General features: G+C 41.0%; 1 pseudogene; it reads left to right on the forward strand.

Annotated features, from left to right (window-relative positions):
- Positions 1 to 18,879, forward strand: part of LOC117534283 — an 865,641-nt pseudogene extending 846,762 nt beyond the window's left edge.
- The last annotated feature ends 4,851 nt before the right edge of the window (positions 18,880 to 23,730 follow it).

The raw sequence follows: 23,730 nt of genomic DNA on the forward strand, positions 1-23,730 counted from the left end.
TCTGTATTGCCTTTTATTGATTGTGATTGAAACACTTTCTTATTATTTATTTTAATATTTTCAAGACACTTTTTTAGTTGTACAGCTTATTTAACGTTTTTGTTTGACATCAGCCAATATAAATAATATGGCCATCTGAGTGTGTGTGGTACTGTTTGTGGTTTGTTTTTAACTGTGTAATACAGTTAATGATTCCAAATGTTAGAGTTCCTTATTTTCATACCAAAACTTGCACTACTGTTAAAAATAAATAACAGCAAAAAAAAATTATGCATTTGGGACTTTTTTTTGCTTTTCCTTGTTGTACCGAACCCGTACCGAACCGTGATCCCCAAACCGAGGTATGAACCGAACCGTGACTTCTGTGAACCGTTACACCCCTAGCTGGCATGCATTAAAATGTCGATGTTTCGTTCAAAACAGTGAATACAAGAAAAGTAAATAACACTTGCTAGTTAAAAAGCAGTAATTAATAACTCGGGTGGTATGCCTACTTGTTTTACGATGGTTTGAAGAGGATCCAACGCAAACATGTGTCCAACTGCTGAAGAATCGCTGCAAAGAGCAATAGGAAGTCTTACACCGCGCTATTCTCGTTTGAGGGCGTGGCATGACCGTGGCGTTGACTGGGGGTGCGTCTCACTTCGGTTATTTTTCATTTCCTCGCTCCTCGGTCTCTGTATCACCGGAAGTTGATTTGTCTGCGCCATCTTGAGTACCGTCCCAGTGTCCTTATTTTTGCCGGAGGATCGAGGAGCGATAATGGAGGATGAAGAGGGATGCTTTCCTACTTTGGAAGGTGCACATCTCATTTCGGCAAACATTTCAGGGCTTTGTGGACTTAATCCATGACAAACTGGAGTTGAGACCAGGAGGCGGAGTCGCAGTCTTACACGCTTCTTTGCGCTCTCTCCTGGGCAGTTATCCATAGGAATCCCGAACCCAATAAAATACCCAATATTAGCGGTGTGTGTGTCTGCCCAAGGACAATTTAAGGTAAAACCTAATAGAGGTGTCATACATAATAACCTAATAAAAGTAAATGTAACAACTACTACAGTGCAACAAAACAGGAATATTAAATGTGGTCTCTTAAACATAAGATCTCTAGCATCAAAGGCAATATAGGTAAATCATTTAATATCAGATTATAATATTGATATATGCTGTCTCACTGAAACTTGGTTGAGACATGAAGAATATGTCAGCATAAATGAGGCCACTCCACCCAGCCATATCAATACTCATATTCCTCGAGGCACAGGCCGAGGAGGTGGAGTTGCAGCCATCTTTGACTCAAATTGACTTATCAATACTAAACCAAAATGAAATTATACCTCCTTTGAAAGTCTTGTTTTTGCAAAGACTAGAGCACTTAGTTGGCATAAAGGGAACTGCTTTAGGCTGGTTTAGGTCCTATCTATCTGAACGCTCTCAGTTTGTATGTGTCAACGATGAATCTTCCATGCAAACCAAAGTTAGCCATGGAGTGCCACAGGTAGGGATGGGTATCGTTAGGTGTGAAGCTGACCGTTGAGCAGCCCGACCAAGCAAGGAGGCAGAGGCAGAACGTCCAAAATACAAACCGGTGTGGGCATTTATTACTCACGGGCACATGACACAGCCTCAATCTCGCTGTTCACTTGAGCACAGCCACAAGGATCTCACACACCAAACAAAACAGGAAACACAGAGCCTATTATTATTTTGTTGTTTTGTTCCCCATTGGGTCCCTTGAAAAGCGCTATAAACATTTAAATTATTATTAAATACCCACACTAATTAACCCAACAAGACACAGGTGAGGGGGGAGGAGACAACACAGGGCACCAGGTGAACATAATCAGGAGCAACAGACAAAACGGGAGGGGGAACACTTTTCAAAATAAACATGTGCAATATACAAAGCCCGAAGCCATCTTCGTCACATTAGGATTTTATCGATACCGGTACTGCTTATCGGCATCGGTATTTTTCGATACTCTTATCGATACTTTTCAATAATTTGGTGCTCAAAATTATAGACGTGAATACAAGATGTGAAGATTAAACAGTCATTTTATTGTAATTTCCTTGCAGAAATAACTATAACTTACATTAGCTTCTCAGAAGCAGACACAAATAAATAAAATAACTTAAAGGGGCCTGGCTCCCCCTATCATGCTTTTTGGGGTTTTCCCTCAGACATTGGCTGAAAAGAGGAATTTTTTTTAACCTTTTTTAACATTTGTAAATCAGTTACATCTTCATCCAGACATTTCAAACTGACAACCTAGCTCGACAAGAGATCCTTAAAACATTGTCCGACAGTGACATCATGCAAAACTGTGATATGAAGAAATTGGTAAAAAGGCTAAGATGGCAAAAAGATAAAGGCGAGTACGTATATTATTCTGGATTGTTCTTTTAAATAATCACAAAATAAATGATGTGCTGAACTGAAACACGTCAACATGTGTCTGAAGGTTTAAACATAGAACAAAGTATTTGAGCTTAAAATATGTCAATTCCTAGTAAATGACCAACAATTGCTGAACCATACATTGAAAACGTTGACCTTAACATTTAAAAGCAGTTTTACAATTCACAATGACATCTGTAAGTTTAACTGGTTTATAAAGCATTCAATGAAAGGCCAAATTATTATAGGTGTATGAGCCCACATTAATACACTGTCAGTGTTAATAAGCTAAAAAAAGACAAGGCGATGTGCCTGCATGACTTCACTCAGGTAAACAAAACATATTACACGTGCGCAGTAGCTAACCTGCCTGCGAGCCTTCGCTCAGGTCACATTTACACACGGCGCGGCTGAAGCCCGCTAGCACTATTAGCCCTAGCAGTATCGCTAGCAGCCACATTGTTTAGGCTGTCAAATACGCTGCACCGTTTTAGATTCAATGAGTGTCTCGTTTGCAAATGCTTCATTAAGTTGCTTGTGTTACCCCCTTTACAAGCAACTAATTGAGTACATAGATTGCACCTTGCACTATCGCCACTACATTTTTTAAAGTGCACCCAGACCTTCGATTGCTTCACTCTGTCCGCCATGCCTGCGGGAGTCTCACAACAACAATAAGAGCGCTGTTGAGAGAGATGACGAGTGGCATTTACAGTGGCCAATCAGAGGGGTCTCAAACCAGATGCATCACGGGATGAGGGTTCCCAACCAACCAGAATGGTTTAAAGATAAACTAAGGAAGTAGACGTAACACGTATACCGATAGCAGCACCGTTTGTTCAGCGGCTTAACAGTATACCGATACCGTCCAATCAGGTACAGGTATTGACTTAGTACCGGTTCTCGATACCCATCCCTAGCCACAGGGCTCAGTGCTTGGACCTATTTTGTTCACATTATATATGCTTTCGTTAGGCAATATTATAAGGAATCATTCTGTACATTTTCATTGTTATGCGGATGATACTCAACTGTATTTATCAATCAAGCCTGATGAAATGTATCATCTAAATAAAATTCAAGACTGCCTTAACAACTTAAAAATGTGGATGACTTTAAACTTTTTGATGTTAAACACGGCAAGTTATTGTACTCGGCCCAAAGAATCTACGAAACAAATTATCTAAAGATATACTAACTATGGATGGCATTCATTTGGCCTCCAGTGAGACTGTAAGGAATCTTGGTGTTATATTTGATCAGGATTTATCCTTTAACGCCCACATAAAATCAATTTCAAGGACCGCCTACTTCCATCTACGTAACATTGCAAAAATCAGGCATATCTTGCCTCAAAAAGATGCAGAGAAACTAGTCCATGCATTTGTTACTTCAAGGCTGGATTATTGTAACTCCCTATTATCAGGACGTACTAAGAAGTCAGTCAAGTCGCTTCAGCTGATTCAAAATGCTGCAGCTCGTGTACTAACCAGAGTTAGGAAAAGGGACCACATTACTCCTGTTCTGGCTGCCTTACACTGGCTCCCTATAGAACACAGGATAGAATTTCAAATTCTTCTTCTCGCCTACAAAGCCCTTAATGGGCAGGCGCCATCTTACCTTAAATAACTCATACCCTACTGTCCTACTAGGGGTGTAACGGTTCACAAACATTTCAATTCGGTAATGTACGTGACGTAGGTCACGGTTCGGTACGTTTTCGGTACAGCAGAACAAATTATCACAAAACAAAAAATATTTCTTTGGGGTTTTTAATTATTATTAAACTGTGAATAATGTATTCACTCAATTAAATACAAAATATAATAAACATTAAGGTGCAGCATTTCGATGAACTGAAATAATCTGTATTTGAACTTTACTGTACTAGTACCTAAGCAGCCAGCTTGACATTAGGACTTGCTTGTCATGTCATGTTTTTAAGAAAAAATAACTTGTCCACATTGCTTGCCGAAATGGCAGATCTGCTGGCACCAACAATGTCTTCTGCTGTGGAGAACACCCTCTTGCTAGGGACAGAGGTAGCAGATACAGCCAGGTAACGCTTTGCTAACATGGCAACATAAGGATATATGGCGTTTGTAATGGCTTTGGCTCAGTCTGAACTTTTTGCGAGTGTTGGAGGCTTAAATGCTAGTGGGATTTGGGTTTGCACTTCAGTCTTTTTTCTTTTGGTACCGGTGATATTCACGTTCGGGTGATGCCTTTTCAAATGAGTACAAGTTTGATGTAGTGCCAGCCGCGTAACCAATTTTAGTTTAACAATGCCGACAACAGCTTTGGTTCGGTCCACCTGTCTTTGTCCGTCATCCTTGTACGTAACTGCGAAACCAAAATGTTCCCAAACCGGAGACTTCAATGGTGCTGGAGGATTTTCGAGCTCAACTTTATCTGCGTTCGCCATTTCAACAGTTCCTAAAATTACTGACTACATTTGAACGCATCCCTGTGACCAGCTCTCATAGTATGCCTCTCATCCAATGAAATGACTTGGTTTCTCTATGACGCGGTGAACCCAATGGGAGCAAATTACACTGAACGCTGCGACGCAGCTTCCAAAAAGTTGTTCTCAATTGTTTACGTTTAACGTTATATTCGTTCGGTACACTTCGGTACACACACCGAATAATTTCGGTATGAATACGTATACCGTTACACTCCTATGTCCTACTAGGGCATTGCGTTCCAAGAATGCAGGGTTGTTGGTTGTTTCTAGAGTCTCTAAAAGTACAATGGGAGCCAGAGCCTTTTCTTATCAAGCTCCACATTTATGGAATCAGCTTCCAGTTTGTGTTCGGGCAGCAGACACCCTATCCGTTTTTAAGAGTGCGCTTAAGACCTTCCTTTTTGATAAAGCTTATCTAGGGGCTGATTAGATTCAGCCCCTAGTTTTGCTGCTATAGGCTTAGTTTGTCGGGGGACACTTTACTTCTTCCTTCTCTCTGTCTGTACCTGTGTACTCATGTTCCGAATTACCCAGCTTCCCCAAATTTATTTTTGGTGTCTATCTATGCCGGGATCCTGAGTCGTGGGTGTGCCTGTTGCTGTGGTCCTGGATCATAAATCCTGGATGGATATCCTCGTGGATTAATCTTCCTATTATACACACATGCATTTCCAAACATTTGGACTACCTATGTTGCAAATGTATTATCTTTTCAATTTACACATGGCATCTATTGCACGTCTGTCTGTCCTGGGAGAGGGATCCCTCCTCTGTTGCTCTCCCTGAGGTTTCTCCCATTTTTCCCCTTTAAACTGTGGGGTTTTTCCTTTTTTGGAAGTTTTTCCTTGTACGATATAAGGGTCTAAGGACAGAGGGTGTCGTATTGTCATACTGATATTCTGTACAAACTGTGTTCTGAGACAAATGTAACATTTGTGATATTGGGCTATATAAATAAACATTGATTGATTGATTGATGAGGAGCGATAACCGAGGAACCACCAGACCATCCTCCGGTGAAATCCTCAGACACTCGCCCGCCCCCTTACTGTGTATCGATCACTGATTGGACAATGCAGCGCATGCACTGATCTGATGCTTCTTGACATGAGAGCAGTTTAACAGTGGAGTGAAGAAAACACATGAAACTCACGGGACTCACTCCTCAGTTTATACCGTGTTTTGTTTCAATTAATGTTTCATTTAGTTACAAATATGAGATATATCTGAACAACAAAGTGGTCAAAAATAATTTTATTCATTTATTGGAAACATTTTCATGATCGCTTTTTTCGTTTTACATTTTCATTTATTGTCATTTCCATTCAGTCATTCATTAAGTACTATTTTTAAAATATTAATTTGCTACATATCCAAACAAACAAAGTGTGCAATCCAATGAATGTTAATCTAACTGGGTTTTGATAGATAATATATCTCTTTTTCTTCTCAATTATTTTAATCAAACTATTTTTCGTTTATACATTTTAAGAATGGCGTTTATCTTTTTTGAGAATTAGTTCTTATTTTATTTTTTTATTTGGGTCTACAACAGATGATACAAATGTTGTGTCAGTAAATGTGCACTAACAGAGGCGGGGGTGTGTGTGGAAATAACGGGGACAGAGCTGGCTGCTGTCAGACGATCAGCTGTGCAGCGTCATCATAAACGGACGTCGCTTCACGTGACACTCCGGAGGAAAGGACGTCCCATTGCTCTTAAAACTAATTTCCCTACTTCTCGTGGTTTCCTTGTATCTCTCCATGCTTCCCTGGAGGGAGGGACTAGATGCAGGGAGACAACGCAAGTGAGGGACGCAAGGAATCCATTTAAACAAAGTGACACGCACCCAAAATCATTTTTATTAAGTTTTCCAAAACGTATTTATAAGAAAGTTCAGAAAATGTGATATTAATTTACAAATTAATGAGTTTCTTAAAACATGTTCTCATTGTTGCTTAAAGGTGGGGTAGGTAAGTTTCAGAAACCGGCTCGAGTGCACTAAAATTTGAAAGTACACAGCCGAAAATAATCCGCCCCTTCCTTCAGACTTCCTTACAGAGCACCTCCTCCAACACACATGAACGCGCACATGACGTCAGCAGACTGGTGAAAGTGGCCGCCTGTTGCTGGCGAGTCATTGAAGTACTATTGCAATGCACGCCCAATGACGGCACGCCCAATGAGGGCACGAGATACATTTATGCATGCACGAGATGGAAGGCTGACAGACAGGGCGGCCGGCTAAACGGATTGGTTGTACTTTTTACAGTATTACGGCTTCCACAGATGACATTTTTTTTAATGGATTTTTTGTCAAAGCACTTAAGATATTCATTGCTATCGGGATGTTAAGAGCATTCCATGGAATATAACAAAAAGTGTATCTCGAGCCGGTTTCTGAAACTTACCTACCCCACCTTTAAGTGTTACTTATTTAAACGCACATTGAAAAAAAACTAATTTAGGGCAAGTAAATTACATTAAAAAATTGAGTTTTGTTGACTTCACCATCGGAACTGTTTTTACAGTGTACTATTCATTCATTAGGGCCCGAGCACGGAGCGCTAGGACCCAACGGCGTCCTAGCACGGAGCGCTAGGACCCAACGGCGTCCTAGCACGGAGCGCTAGGACCCAACGGCGTCCTAGCACGGAGCGCTAGGACCCAACGGCGTCCTAGCACGGAGCGCTAGGACCCAACGGCGTCCTAGCACGGAGCGCTAGGACCCAACGGCGTCCTAGCACGGAGCGCTAGGACCCAACGGCGTCCTAGCACGGAGCGCTAGGACCCAACGGCGTCCTAGCACGAAGTGCGAGAAACCTATTGTTATTGGAGGAATTCTTCTTATTATTTTTCTGCGCTTTCGACCTGTTTTTGAGAGCTTTAGGATGCTTCAAAAGTTGTTAACGACTTTGAAAAAAAGGTTGATGATATTCGCTCTTCTTTTTCTGACTCACCTCTACTCACCGCTGGGTCACCAGACCCTCTTTTCACCCACACACTGACCTCCTTTTCCCCTCTCTCTCCAAGTGAGGTTCTTACCCTCATTACCTCTGCCCGCCCTACCACCTGTCCTCTGGACCCTATCCCTTCAAACCTCCTTCAGACTATCGCTCCTGATATTCTACCGTTTCTCACCCATTTCATCAACACTTCTCTAACTTCTGGTCACTTTTCAAACAGTCTCAAGGAAGCAAGAGTAAACCCTCTCCTAAAGAAACCCACTCTCAACCCGTCAGATGTTATAAACTACAGGCCTGTCTCTCTCCTCCTGTTCCTGTCTAAAACACTTGAACGCGCTGTCTTTAGAGACAACTCTCCTGCTATCTCCATCAGAACAACCTTCTGGATCCGCACCAGTCTGGTTTCAAGGCAGGTCATTCCACAGAAACTGCTCTCATTGCTGTCACTGAGGAACTGCACACTGCTAAAGCAGCCTCCCTCTCCTCTGTCATCATCCTTTTGGACCCGTCTGCTGCATTCGACACGGTGAATCATCAGATCCTCCTTCGCACTCTCCAAGCACTTGGAGTTTCAGGCTCTGCACTTTCCCTCCTCACCTCATACCTCAAAGACCGCACCTACAGGGTTACCTGGAGAGGGTCCGAGTCCAACCCTTGTCAATTAACTACGGGGGTCCCTCAGGGCTCTGTTCTTGGTCCCCTCCTCTTCTCCTTGTACACAAACTCGCTCAGATCAGTCATTAGCCCGCATGGTTTTTCATACCACTGCTACGCTGATGACACCCAATTAATTCTGTCCTTTCCCTGCTCAGAGACCCAGGTCGTCGCACGCATCTCTGCTTGTCTAGCTGACATCTCTCAGTGGATGTCTGATCATCACCTCAAGCTCAACCTTGACAAGACTGAACTGCTTTTCCTTCGGGGAAAAGATTGTCCCACTCTTGACCTAACAATCAACATTGGCACCTCTGTTGTTTCCCCGACTCAGACTGCAAGGAATCTGGGTGTGACCCTAGATAACAACCTGTCCTTCACTGCAAACATAGCTGCTACAACCCGCTGCTGCAGATACACGCTTTACAACATCAGGAGGATGCGTCCCCAGCTGACCCAGAAAGCGACGCAGGTTCTGGTCCAGGCTTTCGTCATCTCACGCCTAGACTACTGCAACTCCCTCCTGGCTGGTCTACCTGCATGTGCCATCCGACCTCTGCAGCTCATCCAGAATGCAGCTGCTCGCCTGATCTTCAACCTTCCTAAATTCTCCCACACCACGCCGCTCCTCCGCTGCCTTCACTGGCTTCCGATAACTGCTAGAATCCACTTCAAGACAATGGTACTTGCGTACCATGCTGCGAATGGATCTGGCTACACACCTTCCGGCGCAGACTGAAAACTCATCTCTTTCGACTCCACTTCGAGCGATATAACTATTAACAAAGCACTTATATACTAATAAAGGGCTGGCTTATCTAAAGCCTGTTGAGTAGCACTTGAAATGTTTTTGCTCTATGAAGCCTGATGTACTTATATGATTCTGTTTTCTTCAAGTTTGTATTTTGTTGGTCGAACGCACTTATTTTAAGTCGCTTTGGATAAACGCGTCAGCTAAATGCAATGTAATGTAACATTTTGCACGGACACCAGGACCGGTGAAAAATTCAATATTCTGGAGTCAATGGGTTAAATATTCCAACCTGCTCACTAGCGCCACCTATCAAAATCCCATTTCGGAATACATTTACAAAGTCGCACCGTAACTCCGAATGACCTGACATTTTGCACACATATCCGGGTGGACCTGCTCTACAAATAATCCTCTTGGAACCTTAAGCTCCGCCTACATTTTTAACTTAAATTAGCATAATGTTCAAAACAGTTAAATATTCACTTAAATTTCAATTTTCAGTTTTTCAACACCAAACTTCGTATACAGTATCGATGGAGGGTCAGACACATTACCGTAGAAAATGAGCATGTTAGGACGATAAATATTGCCGCCGTCAATCAAAACATACTCGCAAAAAGGCGGGGCTTAGAAAGAAATGCTCTTAACTCATCAACAATGTATCCAAACATCACAGATTTTGGTAGATAGGTTCAGTCTGTCTTGAGAAATAGGCACATCAAAGCATTTTCATTTTGGACTATAGGGGGTGCCAAAAACACCACCAATGTATAACTCAAGAGTGGATGGACAACATTTTTTATTTTTTATTTTACACATACTCTCGGAGTGACTATGAACTCAGATTTAAAGTGTTGCAACACATTTCGAATGTGGGCGTGGCCTATACTTTTTTTAAAATTGCGATAGCATAAAATGAGCTTCGGACGCAAAACTTGGGACACACGTCAGAGCCCACGACCTTTTCGAGAATGTAAAAAAAAAACGTAATCTTTCAAAAAAACTGCTCACTAGTCACATATTGTTTCTCAGAACTTCACGAATTTTGGCACAGACATTCCTCATGGAATTGCGGACATATTTGTAAATAGATTCGATTAGCCCCGCCCCCCAGGAAGTCGGCCATTTTGAAAGATGTGCCTTTTTCATGCATTTTAAGCACATTCTTGCGAACTCCTCCTAGGGAAATAATTGGAACAATTCCAGTCCAACACAAGTTCAGCCCCTATTCAATATGATACTTAATTGCGGAGCACATTTTTGAAAAATCACTCGTGGAGGTCGTAAGCTAACGGCGAATACACCATTTTTGACGATTTACAAATTGCAAATTGCTCCAAACTGCTCACATATAGTTTTTCCGATATTCACGAAACGCTGTATACACATTACTATTATGATTGCACACATATTTCAAATTGCCTTCCATTAGCCCCGCCCCCCAGGAAGTCGGCCATTTTTTTAAATGTGCGTTTTTCATGCATTTTAAGCACATTCTTGCGAACTCCTCCTAGGGAAATGATTGAAAAAATTCCAATCCAGGACAAGTTCAGCCCATATCCAATGTGATGCTAAATTGCGAAGAAAATAGTTGCTAGCTCAATCGTGGAGGCAGCGAATACACAATTTTTGACGATTTACATGGCGCAAATTGCTCCAAACTACTACATTTCCATTTTTAGAAACCTTTACAAAGTGGCACCGTAACTCCGATTGACCTGAAATTTTGCACACTTATTCGGGTGGACCTACTCTACATATTATGTCCTTGAACCCCAAAGCTCAGCCTACTTCATTTTAAAAAAATTAGCATAATGTTAAAAACAGTGAAATATTACCTTCAATTTCTTGTTTTTCAACGCCAAACTTAATATACAGCATTGGTAGAGGGTCAAACACATTACCGTAGAAAATAAGCATGTTCAGTCCATAAATATGCCCGTCATTAATCTAAACCTGTTTGCAAAAAGACGGGGCTTAGAAAGAAATGCTCATAACTGGTTAGGGGTTAGGGTTACCCCTAACCCACACACACACCGGCTCTGCTGGCGGAAAATTCAATTACAACAGACACCTATACGCTCCACAACAGACACCTACTGAATGTAAAACACACATATACAGCTCCTCATGTATATCAGGCTACAGCCCTTGTTAATTTTATTATGTGAAGCACTATATGGTTTCATGAAAAATATCTACTGTTTACTTGTAGATATCTACTAAAGCATACAAATAAAGTGTGTAATGTAGGCCTCTTACATATATTATTGCTGTTCACACTGTAAACATCGCGTCTGAATGAAACCAGTTGTATTAAAAAAAATACCCTAACATCCAGGGGAGATGTGATTAGTGAGTAAACAAACGGTAAAAGGCAGAAAGTCTGATGCACATTTGATCATCTTGAATAACTTATAATCACAACGGGAACAGTTTGCAGAGCTGTGCTTCGTTGACATAAGTCCAAACATGCGTCACGCCTCTTTTAAACATCACTGTTGGCTGAAATCGTCTCCGGAGAATACTTCAGTGTACCCTCGGGTATAGCTCCTCCAGAGAGACTCCTCTCTCCTCTCTCCTCTAAATCAGTGTATCCTCGGTTACGGCACCTCCAGACAGCCTCCTCGAAAATCAATCCTCGACGAGCCTTTAGAGAAATTTGTTTTCCTTCCAGACGGCGCGCCGACATCCGTTTCCGGGTCGCTGCCGGAGGACCTGGGAGTCTGGGACGCGAATATTAGAGAAATGACAAACGGCTCATTTCCGAGGACTCGCGCGCGTCTGCTTGACGCCGGGACGACCGGCTGCCCTCCCCGACAGGCGCACGGACGCGAGGGCCCGCTCATCACTGCGCGCACAAGTGCGACCACAGTTTTAATTCATTTTGCTGCTCTGTACAAGAAGGGACAGAGCAGACTCTTTCTGCTGAGGAGACTGAGGTCTTTCGGGGTGCAGGGGGAACTCTTTCAGACATTTTATGACTCTGTTGTGAAATCAGCCATTTACTATGGTGTGGCCTGCTGGGGCAGCAGCATCTCGGCTGCTGACAGGAAGAGACTGAACAGACTGGTAAGGAAAGCCAGCTCTGTCCTGGGGAGTCCTCTGGACACTGTGGAGGTGGTGGGAGACAGGAGAATGGCAGCCAAGCTGTCCTCCATGCTGGACAATATGTCCCAGACCCTCCAGGACACCCTATCCTCACTGTGCAGCTCCTTCAGCGACAGGATGCTGCACCCCCGTTGTCTCGCGGAGAGATACCGCAGGTCCTTCCTTCCTGTAGCGGTCAGACTATACAAATACAACCAGCACAGCCCCTAGTTGACCCCCACACACACACACACACACACACACACACACACACACACACACACACACACACACACACACACACACACACACACACACACACACACAACACAGACTATAACACCCCTTAAATACCAACCAACTATGTGCAATATGTATTTATGCCGTTAATAACTGCAATATATACCTGGCTGCTAAATCCACAGAACTGTTACAGGATGTGTATTTTGTAAATTGTGTAACTTTTTATTATTTCTTTAATTATATTTTTAATTATATCATACATTTATTTTTTTACTTTAATACTTTTGAATGCATGTAACACATGTAACATTAAGCTGCCTTTTTTCTCTTTTTCTGCTGTAACAATGTACATTTCCCCTCTGTGGGACTAATAAAGGTATTCTGATTTTGTTAACCCTTTTTACTCTCTGTTTACACTTTAACCAGTTAAGGGAAGTCTTTAATGAGATAAATTGTATTGCATTATCATTACTTTTACATAAAAAGGTGCTGTCAAATGTTCTGATGATACTTGCGTACTTTTACTTAATTAAGGTTTGAATGCAGGATTTGTATTTGTAACAGAGTATTACCATTCTATTCTGTAGGGGTAGTGTATCTGTGAACGATCCCAAATACAATTAATTGTTTACATTGCAGCTAGTGCTAAAGAAGAAGAAAAAAAACTTTTTCATTTTTAACTGGAAGTGGAAAGGGGTTAGGCTACATAAGGTGAATTGAGACAACACAAATACACAATAGGTAGGACTAAGAAAGATAATATGAACATATAAAAACAAAGGCATTAATTAGGGCTGCAAAATGTCTCCCATTTTAATGGTGATTAGATTTTTAAATGCTAATACTTAACGTTTTGTCTGACTTTGTGCTTCCTGTTTCCTGCAGATGTCCAGCTGCTGGTGGAGGTTAAAGAAGAGCTTCTCCCTGACCAGCAGGAGTGGAGCACCAGTCTGGACCAGGAGGACCCAGAGTCCCCCCCACACATTAAGCAGGAACAGGAGGAACTCAGGATCAGTCAGGAGGGAGAGCAGCTTCAGGAGCTGGAGGAGGCTGATATCACCAAGTCCACTTTCCCTCCTGACCCTGTGAAGAGTGAAGATGATAAAGAGAAACCTCAGTCCTCACAGCCTCATCAAAGACAAACTGAACACATGGAAACAGAAGCTGGTGGAGATGACTGTCGAGGACCAGAACCAGCCAGGAACTCAGATCCAGAGAGCAGTTTACAACCAAAGACTGAGGACAACACTGGAGACTCTTCTAAACCTGACACTAGAGACTCTTCTGAACATGACACTGGAGACTCTTCTGAACATGACACTGGAGACTCTTCTGAACCTGACACTGGAGACTCCTCTGAACCTGACACTGGAGACTCCTCTGAACCTGACACTGGAGACTCTTCTGAACCTGACACTGGAGACTCTTCTGAACCTGACACTGGAGACTCTTCTGAACCTGACACTGAACACAGTGCTGATTGGAAGGAGACCAGAGAACCTGCGTCAGGCTCAAACTCACTGAAAAATGGACAAGAATCTGTGAGTGATTCAAGCCGTAGTGCTGAAAAGAAACCATTTGGGTGCTCTCTTTGTGCGAAATATTTTATACGGAAAAGAGGAATGAAGAAAAACATGAGAGTCCACACAGGAGAGAAACCCTTTACCTGCTCAGTTTGTACCAAATCTTTTGTTCTCAGAGGATGTTTAAACCGACACATGAGAATCCACACAGGAGAAAAGCCACACAGCTGCTCAGTCTGTAACAAACGTTTTTCACAGAATGGAAGTTTAAAGCTACACATGAGAGTCCACACAGGAGAGAAACCATTCAGCTGCTCAGTTTGTACCAAATATTTTTCATTGAGTGGAAGTTTAAAGGAACACATGACAATCCACACAGGAGAAAAACCACACAGCTGCTCAGTCTGTAAGAAATATTTTGCAATGAAAAGAGATCTAAATCGACACATGAGAGTCCACACAGGAGAGGAAAAATACAGTTGCAATGTGTGTGACAAAAGATTTAAATGGCGTAATCATTTCAAAAGGCACAAGTGTGTTGGTCGTCAGTCCTCACAGCTTAATGCAATTAAAACTGAGGATAACGTAGAGGCAGAGCCTCCAATCAGCAGTTCAGCTGAACACATGGAAACAGAAGCTGATGGAGAGGACAATGAATAAGTCTTATGACATTTCACACGTGAGAGAAATCTGTCTGACTGGATTAACATTGTCGCACAACATTCAGATAAGACTTAAATGAACTCCATCTTTATCAACATAAGTGGACAATATGTTTAATGTTTTTGTCATACTGATTTTCTGATTTATACGTTAACCACTGACTGTCCATTTTATTTTTAGATTGAGGGCTCTAAGTTTCCATATAGAGATATAGGATGATTTGATGTTTTTGATGTTTTGTTCTTTGTCCTGTTTCCCTCCATGTTGGTCACGACCGTGTTTGGGTATTGTATGTTCCACGTGTTACCTATTTGCCATCCATGCCATGTTATTTTGCTTGTGTGTTATCCATGCCATGTTTCCTTTTGCTGATCGGCTTTGAAATAAAGCTCGCTTTTGTTTGTAGACCTTTGCATTTTTGTAGTCTGCTTTTGGGTCCTACCTTTTCCGCGATCTTAAAAGTGATTCTAACATGCAGGACTACGCCCTGCCCTCCGTCCTGGAGTCCTTCACTGGATGGGTAAGACTCTCCTGACCTTCAACTGTCCTTCCTGTTTTCTGGCATCACAAATCATATACACATTAATGTAACTATGAAACAATAAAATCACTATATTGCAAATCCAGTATGCCAAAAACCTGTGGGATCCGTAATATTTGTAGAATAATGTATTTGTGTCAACATTTCAACTTTAATTGTGTCAGCTATGTTATTTAGTTTTAATCCTGTGTTACTCATTCAGGGTGTCCGCGGGGTCTTACAAAGTATTAAAAGTTGATAAATCAATTTAGCGAAAATTAAGGCTATTAAAAAGTATTAAACGGCATTTTCTAAGGTATTAAGAAGGTCCACAGCAACGACAACATGAAACACCCTTTAATTTACTGAAACAACATGTCGGGAAACCCCCTCAAGGTGGCCCCATGCATAACGTGCCATAAAATGCTGCTTCTTATTTTAAGTTTCGTTGCCTTGCGCCGCTCTGTGTGGGGTGGGGGGGGGGGGGGGGGGGGGGTGTTTATCTGCTGGTGGACTACCTGAGAGATATACAGCAGGAGAACACGTCATCCACCGCAGAGAATAAACAGAAGGGCAACCATGACAACCATGCTCCGGGGTCTTCTTCGCTGCATTTGGTGTATTTACAGGCCTGGCATATGTACTACAGCGTTTCCAGCATTTCCAGCGGTCTAGTGTGAACGGACACGTTAATGAATCGAATGCGTGTGAACGGAAAACTTTTTTGCGTTTGTGTATGCGTTTTACTGTATGCGTCCTCGTTTTGTCAATTGTTTTGTTTATTGGTCAAATACTGGTTTCTGAGGAGTTTTACTGGAATGAAAGAGCACAGAGTACAGAAGCAACAAAGCAGCATACTGCATTAAACCTGACCTTCACAGAGAGGTTGAAGTTCATGTGGAGAGGAGTCTTCAGTAGTCTGTCTGCACTCTGTTTAGTTGTGCTATCTTACAATCAATATAGTAAATGTGAGGTAAAGTGTCGCCAATGTAACCGGTTAGAACTCAAAGTTGCGATGATGTCTTAAAATGTATGGAAAGGGTCTTAAAAAAGGCTCTTAAAAGGTATTACATTTGACTTCAGGATTCCTGCATATACCCTGTCATTAAGTAAATAATATATCAAATATATCTAAATGCTGTTTCTAGAGTACACATTAACAGAACCGAAGTCCCGTTTAACCCCAGGTTTTTATCATACGTTTCAACCTCATTATATTTTTCTCAGCCAGGTTTGATTCTGATACTAAAAGCCTGGGGATGCAAGTCCTATTTTAGCCAAATAACTAGTAACTAGTTTAGTTTGACTGAACTGCTGGTCTCTGTTTCAGTCTGACACATGTTCCCTGTCTCCGCAGACCACGGTGCGTCTGTATCCGTTCCAGATCCACAGCATCGCTCTCTCCTCCTTCGCCTCCATCATGGGACCCTTCGGAGGATTCTTCGCCAGCGGCTTCAAGAGAGCCTTCAAGATCAAAGTAGGGATTTCTGACACGTTTGTTTACTTCAAAACAATCCAACTATCCTTTTATTGTCTGTTGTCTTTGCTCCATGTATATTATATTCATAGCAGCAGTCTGATCACATGTACTGTTGTCTGTTCTTCCAGGATTTTGCCAACACGATCCCGGGTCACGTTGGCATTATGGACCGGTTCGACTGCCAGTACCTCATGGCGACATTTGTTAACGTTTACATTGCCAGCTTCATCCGGTAAACACACATCTATGGCTTGTTCATATGTTTTCTAACCTAATTAGCAATGTACAGTGAAGAAATTCATCATCAAAGTTAGTGGTTATTTATTTTATTTCCGACCGTTAGACTATCACCTAAAGAACATATCTAGGATTAAAAGATTAATGTCACAGCAGGATTTGGAAAAACTTGTCCATGCTTTTTTCTTCAGTAGACTCAACAACTGTAATGGTGTCTTCCCAGGTCTCACTAAAACATCTATTAGGAAGCTGCAGCTGATTCAGAACACTAAGAAAGTGGATCACATCACTCCTGTTCTGAAATCTTTACACTGGCTTCCTTTGTGTCAAAGAATATATTTCAAAATGCTGCTGCTGGTTTATAAAGCTTTGAATGGTTTAGGCTCAAAATACATTTCTGACCTCCTGCTAAATTATGAACCATTCAGGTCTTCAGGGACTGGTCAGCTTTCTGTCCCCAGAGTCAGAACTAAACATGGGGAAGCAGCGTTCAGTTATTATGCTCCAAATATCTGGAACAAACTCCCAGAAACCTGCAGGTCCGCTGCAACTCTTACTACTTTTAAATCCAGGCTGAAGACTTTTCTTTTTGTCGCTGCTTTTAATTGAAACTGAGCGGTTGTGTTTCGTTTTTGGTTGATGAACATTTGGGGCTAGTAACCCCGGGGGATTAGTGTCTGGGGACTTTGTCCTGGCTGGTTTTCTCTGTGTATGCTGATTGGGACGTATGTGCCATACAAGCGTACACAGCTCATGTTCGGAGAAACCTTAAAGAAAGGCATCAGTAAAGTGGAACTTCTGTGTGAACTAGTCATATCTTAAACTGCACTGTAACTTTTTATTCATGTACTTTTTATTAATATATTTTTTCTTTTATTATCTTTTCTTTTTAATGACTGTTTTTAAATGCCTTTGTCTGAATGTCTTTGATTTTTGTAAAGCACCTTGAATTGCCTTGTGTTGAAAGGTGCTAAATAAATAAACTTGCCTTGCCTAGACAAAGCATTTTATTTCTTGAGGAAAACAAACTGTTGGTTGAATCATTAAGTTAGCTAGCTTGCTAATAACCATTAAGTTATCTCTGTATCTTGAGTTGTTGTATGTCTTCCTCTGACACTGAATAAATATACAAACATGAAACTAAAGTATGAAAACTGAATTTAGTTTGAGACTTTTCAGTATTGGTGAATATCACTGTAGGGTGCCTTTGAGACTTCATGATTACTTACAAAATTGATTTTAAATGTAACTTCATATTGCGTTTACAATGTTGATCAGGCTGTAAAAATGCTATGCAGTCAAGCTCCAGCACTTTTTATAAATGAAATCAAAGCAGATAAAGCACGGGGTTCCAGCTTGAACCCTCAGAAAAGGAGCCCTCAAATTTAACATGTTCATATTTTTTGTTTCAAATATTTTCATTGAGAAAATGAATACAAGTGTTAGCAATGGTACAGACTTCTTTTCAACATAGAAGACAAACAGAACAGCCAACAAGAGATAACAAAGACAGAACATAGCATGACAGGAATACTATACTTAATGACATACATAGTCATAGTGGGAAATAACATACAAAATAGTTTATATAATACAAATAAATAAATAAACGTAAAGGTTATGTTCATATTTTTCGTTTTATTTTTTATTTTATCGCCCATCAATTTATTTGCGATCGATGGTGAGATTTGATGATTCTAATCTTAGTAATTCCCCTCCCTAATTATCTCCCCTCTCCTCTCAGGGTCCCGAACCACAGCAAGGTGATCCAGCAGCTTCTGGCGCTGCGCATCGACCAGCAGCTCCACATCTTCAACTCCCTGAAGGCTCACCTGACGGAGAAGGGTTTCCTGCCGGCGCTGGAGGACGTCATGGCCTAGACCCCCTCCCCCACTGTGGCTCACCCTGAGGGGGAGGAGAGAGAGGTGGGCAGCACCCCGAGGACCCCCTGCTGACCCGGGACACTGGCAGTGATTTGTGTGTGAGCGAAAAACCAACTCAGTCTCACATCTAGTGTAATAACTACGTTGGTCCACAACTTGGGACGTAGTATTTCTACAAAAACTTCTCCCCACGTTTTTTTTTTCACCATTCATTTCCAATGGCTATGTCACATGATCTTCACATTTCTCCCCGCCGAAAAAAAAAAACATGGCCAATGTAGAGGAAACTTCTGTGTAGCTATGCAGTGGGAGTCACCGACTCAGGAAGGAGACACGGGAAGAGCAGTAGCTTTGATGTCAAACACATGATGGTTTATTTGGAGTTAACGGCCGGAGGATTCACATCACAAGTCCAAGAGTCAGAGGTTCTGACTTCACGGTAGAGTTGCCACGTCAATTCTGAAGAACTCTACCCCAGACCCATGTATTTAGCTAGTTCAGAGAGCATCATCAACATGCTGCATAACAAGATAGAATGATAACACCTCTATCAGCTGACGCCAACAGGCAGGAACAGGGAGACAAAACACTGAGAGCACAGCAGCCAAGGTTACAGGTGCCTGTGCTCAGTCAGGACAGTTTGAACTGATACACTGGGTCAAAGTTATGGGCCTTGGAAAATATTCCACAACAGCCAACCTTCGTTTTATTCTCGGTGGAAAATGGCTATTTTAAGGTTAGTTTGGCCATTAAAATGCGTTTTGATGTCATTTGATGCGAGAAATCTGAGTTCTTATTTCAGATTATGTGTGCAGTGGATGTACATGATCTTTTGTTTAAGTCGCACCGTAACTCCAAATGACCTGACATTTTGCACACATATGACATTTTGCACACACATCCGGACCTGCTCTACAAATAATCCTGTTGAAACCCTAAGCTCCGCCTACATTGTTTTAAATTAGCATACTGTTGAAAACTGAAATATTCACTTAAATTTAAATTTTCAGTTTTTCAACACCAAACTTTGTATACAGCATCGGTGGAGGGTCAGACACATTACCGTAGAAAGTGAGCATGTTAAGACGATAAATATTGCCGCCATGAATCAAAACGTACTCGCAAAAAGGCGGGGCCTAGAAAGAAATGCTCATAACTCAACAATGTATCCATATATCACAGATTTTGGTGCATAGGTTCAATCTGTCTTGGGGAATAGGCACACCAAAGCATATTCATTTTGGACTATAGGGGGCGCCAAAAACACCACCAATCTATAACTCAAGAGCGGATTTTTTTGTTTTTTACACATACTCTGGGGGTGACAACAAACTGAGATTTAAAGTGTCGCAACAAATGCAGAATGTGGGCATGGCCTATATTTTTTTAATTGAGATGGCATAAATTAGCTTTGGACGCAAAACTTGGGACACACGTCAGAGCCCACGACTTTTTCGAGAATGTAAAAAAAAAAACGTAATTTTTCAAAAAAAACTGCTCACTAGCCCCTATTGTGTCGTAGTCACATATAGTTTCTCAGAAGTTCACTAATTTTGGCACAGACATTCCTCATCGAGTTGCGGACATATTTGTAAATAGTTTCCATTAGCCCTGTCCCCCCAGAAAGTCGGCCATTTTTGCATTTTAAGCACATTCTTGCGAACTCCTCCTAGGGGAATGATCGGAAAAATTCCAATCCAGGACAAGTTCATCCCCTATCCAATATGATGCTAAATTGCGAAGAACATTTTTGATAGCTCAATCGTGGAGGTCGTAAGCTAACAGCGAATACACCATTTTTGATGATTTACATTTCGCAAATTACTCCAAACTACTCGCATATAGTTTTTCCGATATTCACGAAACGTTGTATACACATTTCTCTTATGATTGCGGACATATTTCATATTTGCTTTTATTAGCCCCACCCTCCAGAAAGTCGGCCATTTTGAAAAATGTGCGTTTTTCATGCATTTTAAGGACATTTCTGCAAACTCCTCCTAGGGGAATGATCGGAAAAATTCCAATCCAGGACAAGTTCAGCCCATATCCAATGTGATACTAAATTGCGAAGGAATAATCGATCGCTCAAACAATGAGCTCGTAAGCGATTGGAGAACTTTCCATTTTTGACGATTTACATGTCACAAATTACTCCAAATTACTCCAAACTACTCACGAAATGCTGTATTCAAATTTCAAATTTCTCTTATGATTGCAGACATATTTCAAATATGTTTTTAACATGCCAAAAAGCTGTCGTGTCGTTTATTGCACCTCAAACATTAAAACAAATCCAGAGTTACGTGTTTCTGTACTTCCTTTTAAGAAGAAAGGACAGTAACAGAAGATCTCTCTGGCTTCAGGCTTGATCGCCGTTCAAATGACAGCGTTGGTTTCCCCAAAAGTGGGCGGGGCTGTAAAGTGACGTATATTTTACTATCATCTATTATTCAAAACCATTCTATTTATTCTAACGTAAATTACATGCCAGTGCTTTATCTTTTTATTTATTTGTTTTTATTTAAAATCGTATAATGTCGGACTTTTTCTGTATTTTTTTTAATCTTTTTTTCCTTCTAATTTGTTATTCTTTTCTAAATAACACACTGTTATATGCTCAACAATAACACACAATTATCCTTGTTTTGATTTATTTGTTTAATTCTATAATCTTGGGCTTTTTAGCCGTAAATAAAGAGCGATACACACCACAAACCCACTAAACTGATTACCCAAGATCCTTAGCTTGCAGCTCATTGATTGGATGTTTTTGCCGCAATGCACGTTGGGATATGGTGTTAATAGGATATGATGTCCGAAAACATTTAAAAAAAATAAAAATACTTTATTCCGAGTGTTCTTGCTTTTCTCTTTGGAAGTCATCACATAACGGCATTGTAATACACGGTTCGGCTGCATTAAATATCTGCCGTAGTTCTCTATTTATAGAGCCCTGATGAGAAGACTTCTAGACAAACAGGAAGAACTGCTGCCAAAACTGAATACGTGATGTGGATCATAAATATATCAGCAATGCATCTTGCATTTCTTTTCACACAATACGTCTCCTTGCAGTATCAACACTAATTCGGCTGACTTTTATATTTGATCCAATTGGTAGATAGGCTGTATTTACACCATAACGGTGCACAGCTGATATAAAGGGACACCTAGTGGTTAAAGCATGTTATTGAATTGTATTATTAGATATTAATAGGATCCCTATCAAGTATATTCATTACTCGTTATTCTCTACTAATAGTTAATTAAAGATATATATAATGACTATTTTGCACATCCCTTTCAAGATTTCAAGATTTTCTAAGGTTTATTAACATTTCATATACACAACTACGGTGTAGTTATGCAATGAATGAAAAACTTGGGTCACAGGTTCCTCAACAGTGCATTACAAGACATCTATCAATATGTGTGTATACCTCCACCATTAAATGTTGGTACATATTAATGCTACCCATTATGGATACAAGCGATTTTCACCCATTTAGTAATTACCTGTTTTAAATGTGTCCACACCAATGTGTTTCCTATCGCCTAAACCTCCAGGGCTGTACACAGTTTAATACTGCCAACTTCTAATTTTGGGAAAAACGAAAACGCCTTTTAAAACTACAATTCCCAGTAGAGACGTGCCATAGAGAACATGTTGCGAAACACAATAGCCAGCATGTGTAGTTCTGGGGGGGCGTTCGAGTCCAGTTTTGAATAGTCTGCCGGGATTTCGTTCCATTTCAAAGAGCTTGACGCTCGGCGTAACCTTCGCGCACTGCCACTCCAACATCCAATCCCAGAGCTTGAAGATTAATCACGGGGTTTGTCAACGGGACTGTAGTCCCAAACGATAGCTGGGGATTATGGGTAGTGTATTGTCTTCGGCCATCCTAAACTCTGAATTTTTTTTCGGATATCATATCGCATTAACACCACATCCCAACGTGCATAAAAAACATCCAATCAGCGAACATGAAAACATTCCCAGTTAAACATGCAAAAACAAATCGCAAAATAAAAAGATAAAACACTGGCATGTAATTTACGTTAGAATAAATAGAATGGTTTTGAATAATAGAGTAAAATCTACGTCACTTTACAGCCCCGCCCACTTTTGTGGAAACCAATGCTGTCATTTGAACGCCGATCAAGCCTGAAGCCACAGAGCTCTTTTACTGTCCTTTCTTCTTAGAGGAAGTACTGAAACACGTAACTCTGGATTTGTTTTAATGTTTGAGGTGCAATAAACAACACAGCAGCTTTTTGTCTATTAAAACTATTATTTTCGCTCATGAGAATAACAGCTAGCGAAATTACAGCCTCACCTACTGATTTTAATTTAACTATCGACCCCGATTCTCGATTTCAAATGTGTGCTCTTAAATGATATTTATAAATGACTATTATCATTATTATAAGCAAGACAATAAATGGCAAAGATATGTAGAAAATAAATGTATTTGAGAAACGTTCATAACAAACGTAACGTGTTGAGAATACAGTTTACTTCTGTGGGAACGTAATTTTTAGGAGACAGGGTTGTATTTTTTTTGTATGAATTTATATTTCATCCAATCACAGAGCTTGTTGACTTATCATGAGGTGTGTCGCAAAGCGGACAGGCGTCATCACAACAATAGCTGGGGATTGTGGGTAGTGTAGTCTCTTTGGCGCTCCACATTTCAGAGAAAACAAGTTGTTTCTCAGAATTGAAGGGGAAAAACACAAAAGCATTCTACACAATTTAAACCTATCAATGTTGTTTAATTAACAAAGATAATATGGTGTTTTTGAGTTGATGAGTAGTGGAGATATCACTGTCAAATCAATCGA

The sequence above is a fragment of the Gymnodraco acuticeps genome, unplaced genomic scaffold (genome assembly GCF_902827175.1).
Source record: "Gymnodraco acuticeps unplaced genomic scaffold, fGymAcu1.1, whole genome shotgun sequence".
Taxonomy (NCBI): domain Eukaryota; kingdom Metazoa; phylum Chordata; class Actinopteri; order Perciformes; family Bathydraconidae; genus Gymnodraco; species Gymnodraco acuticeps.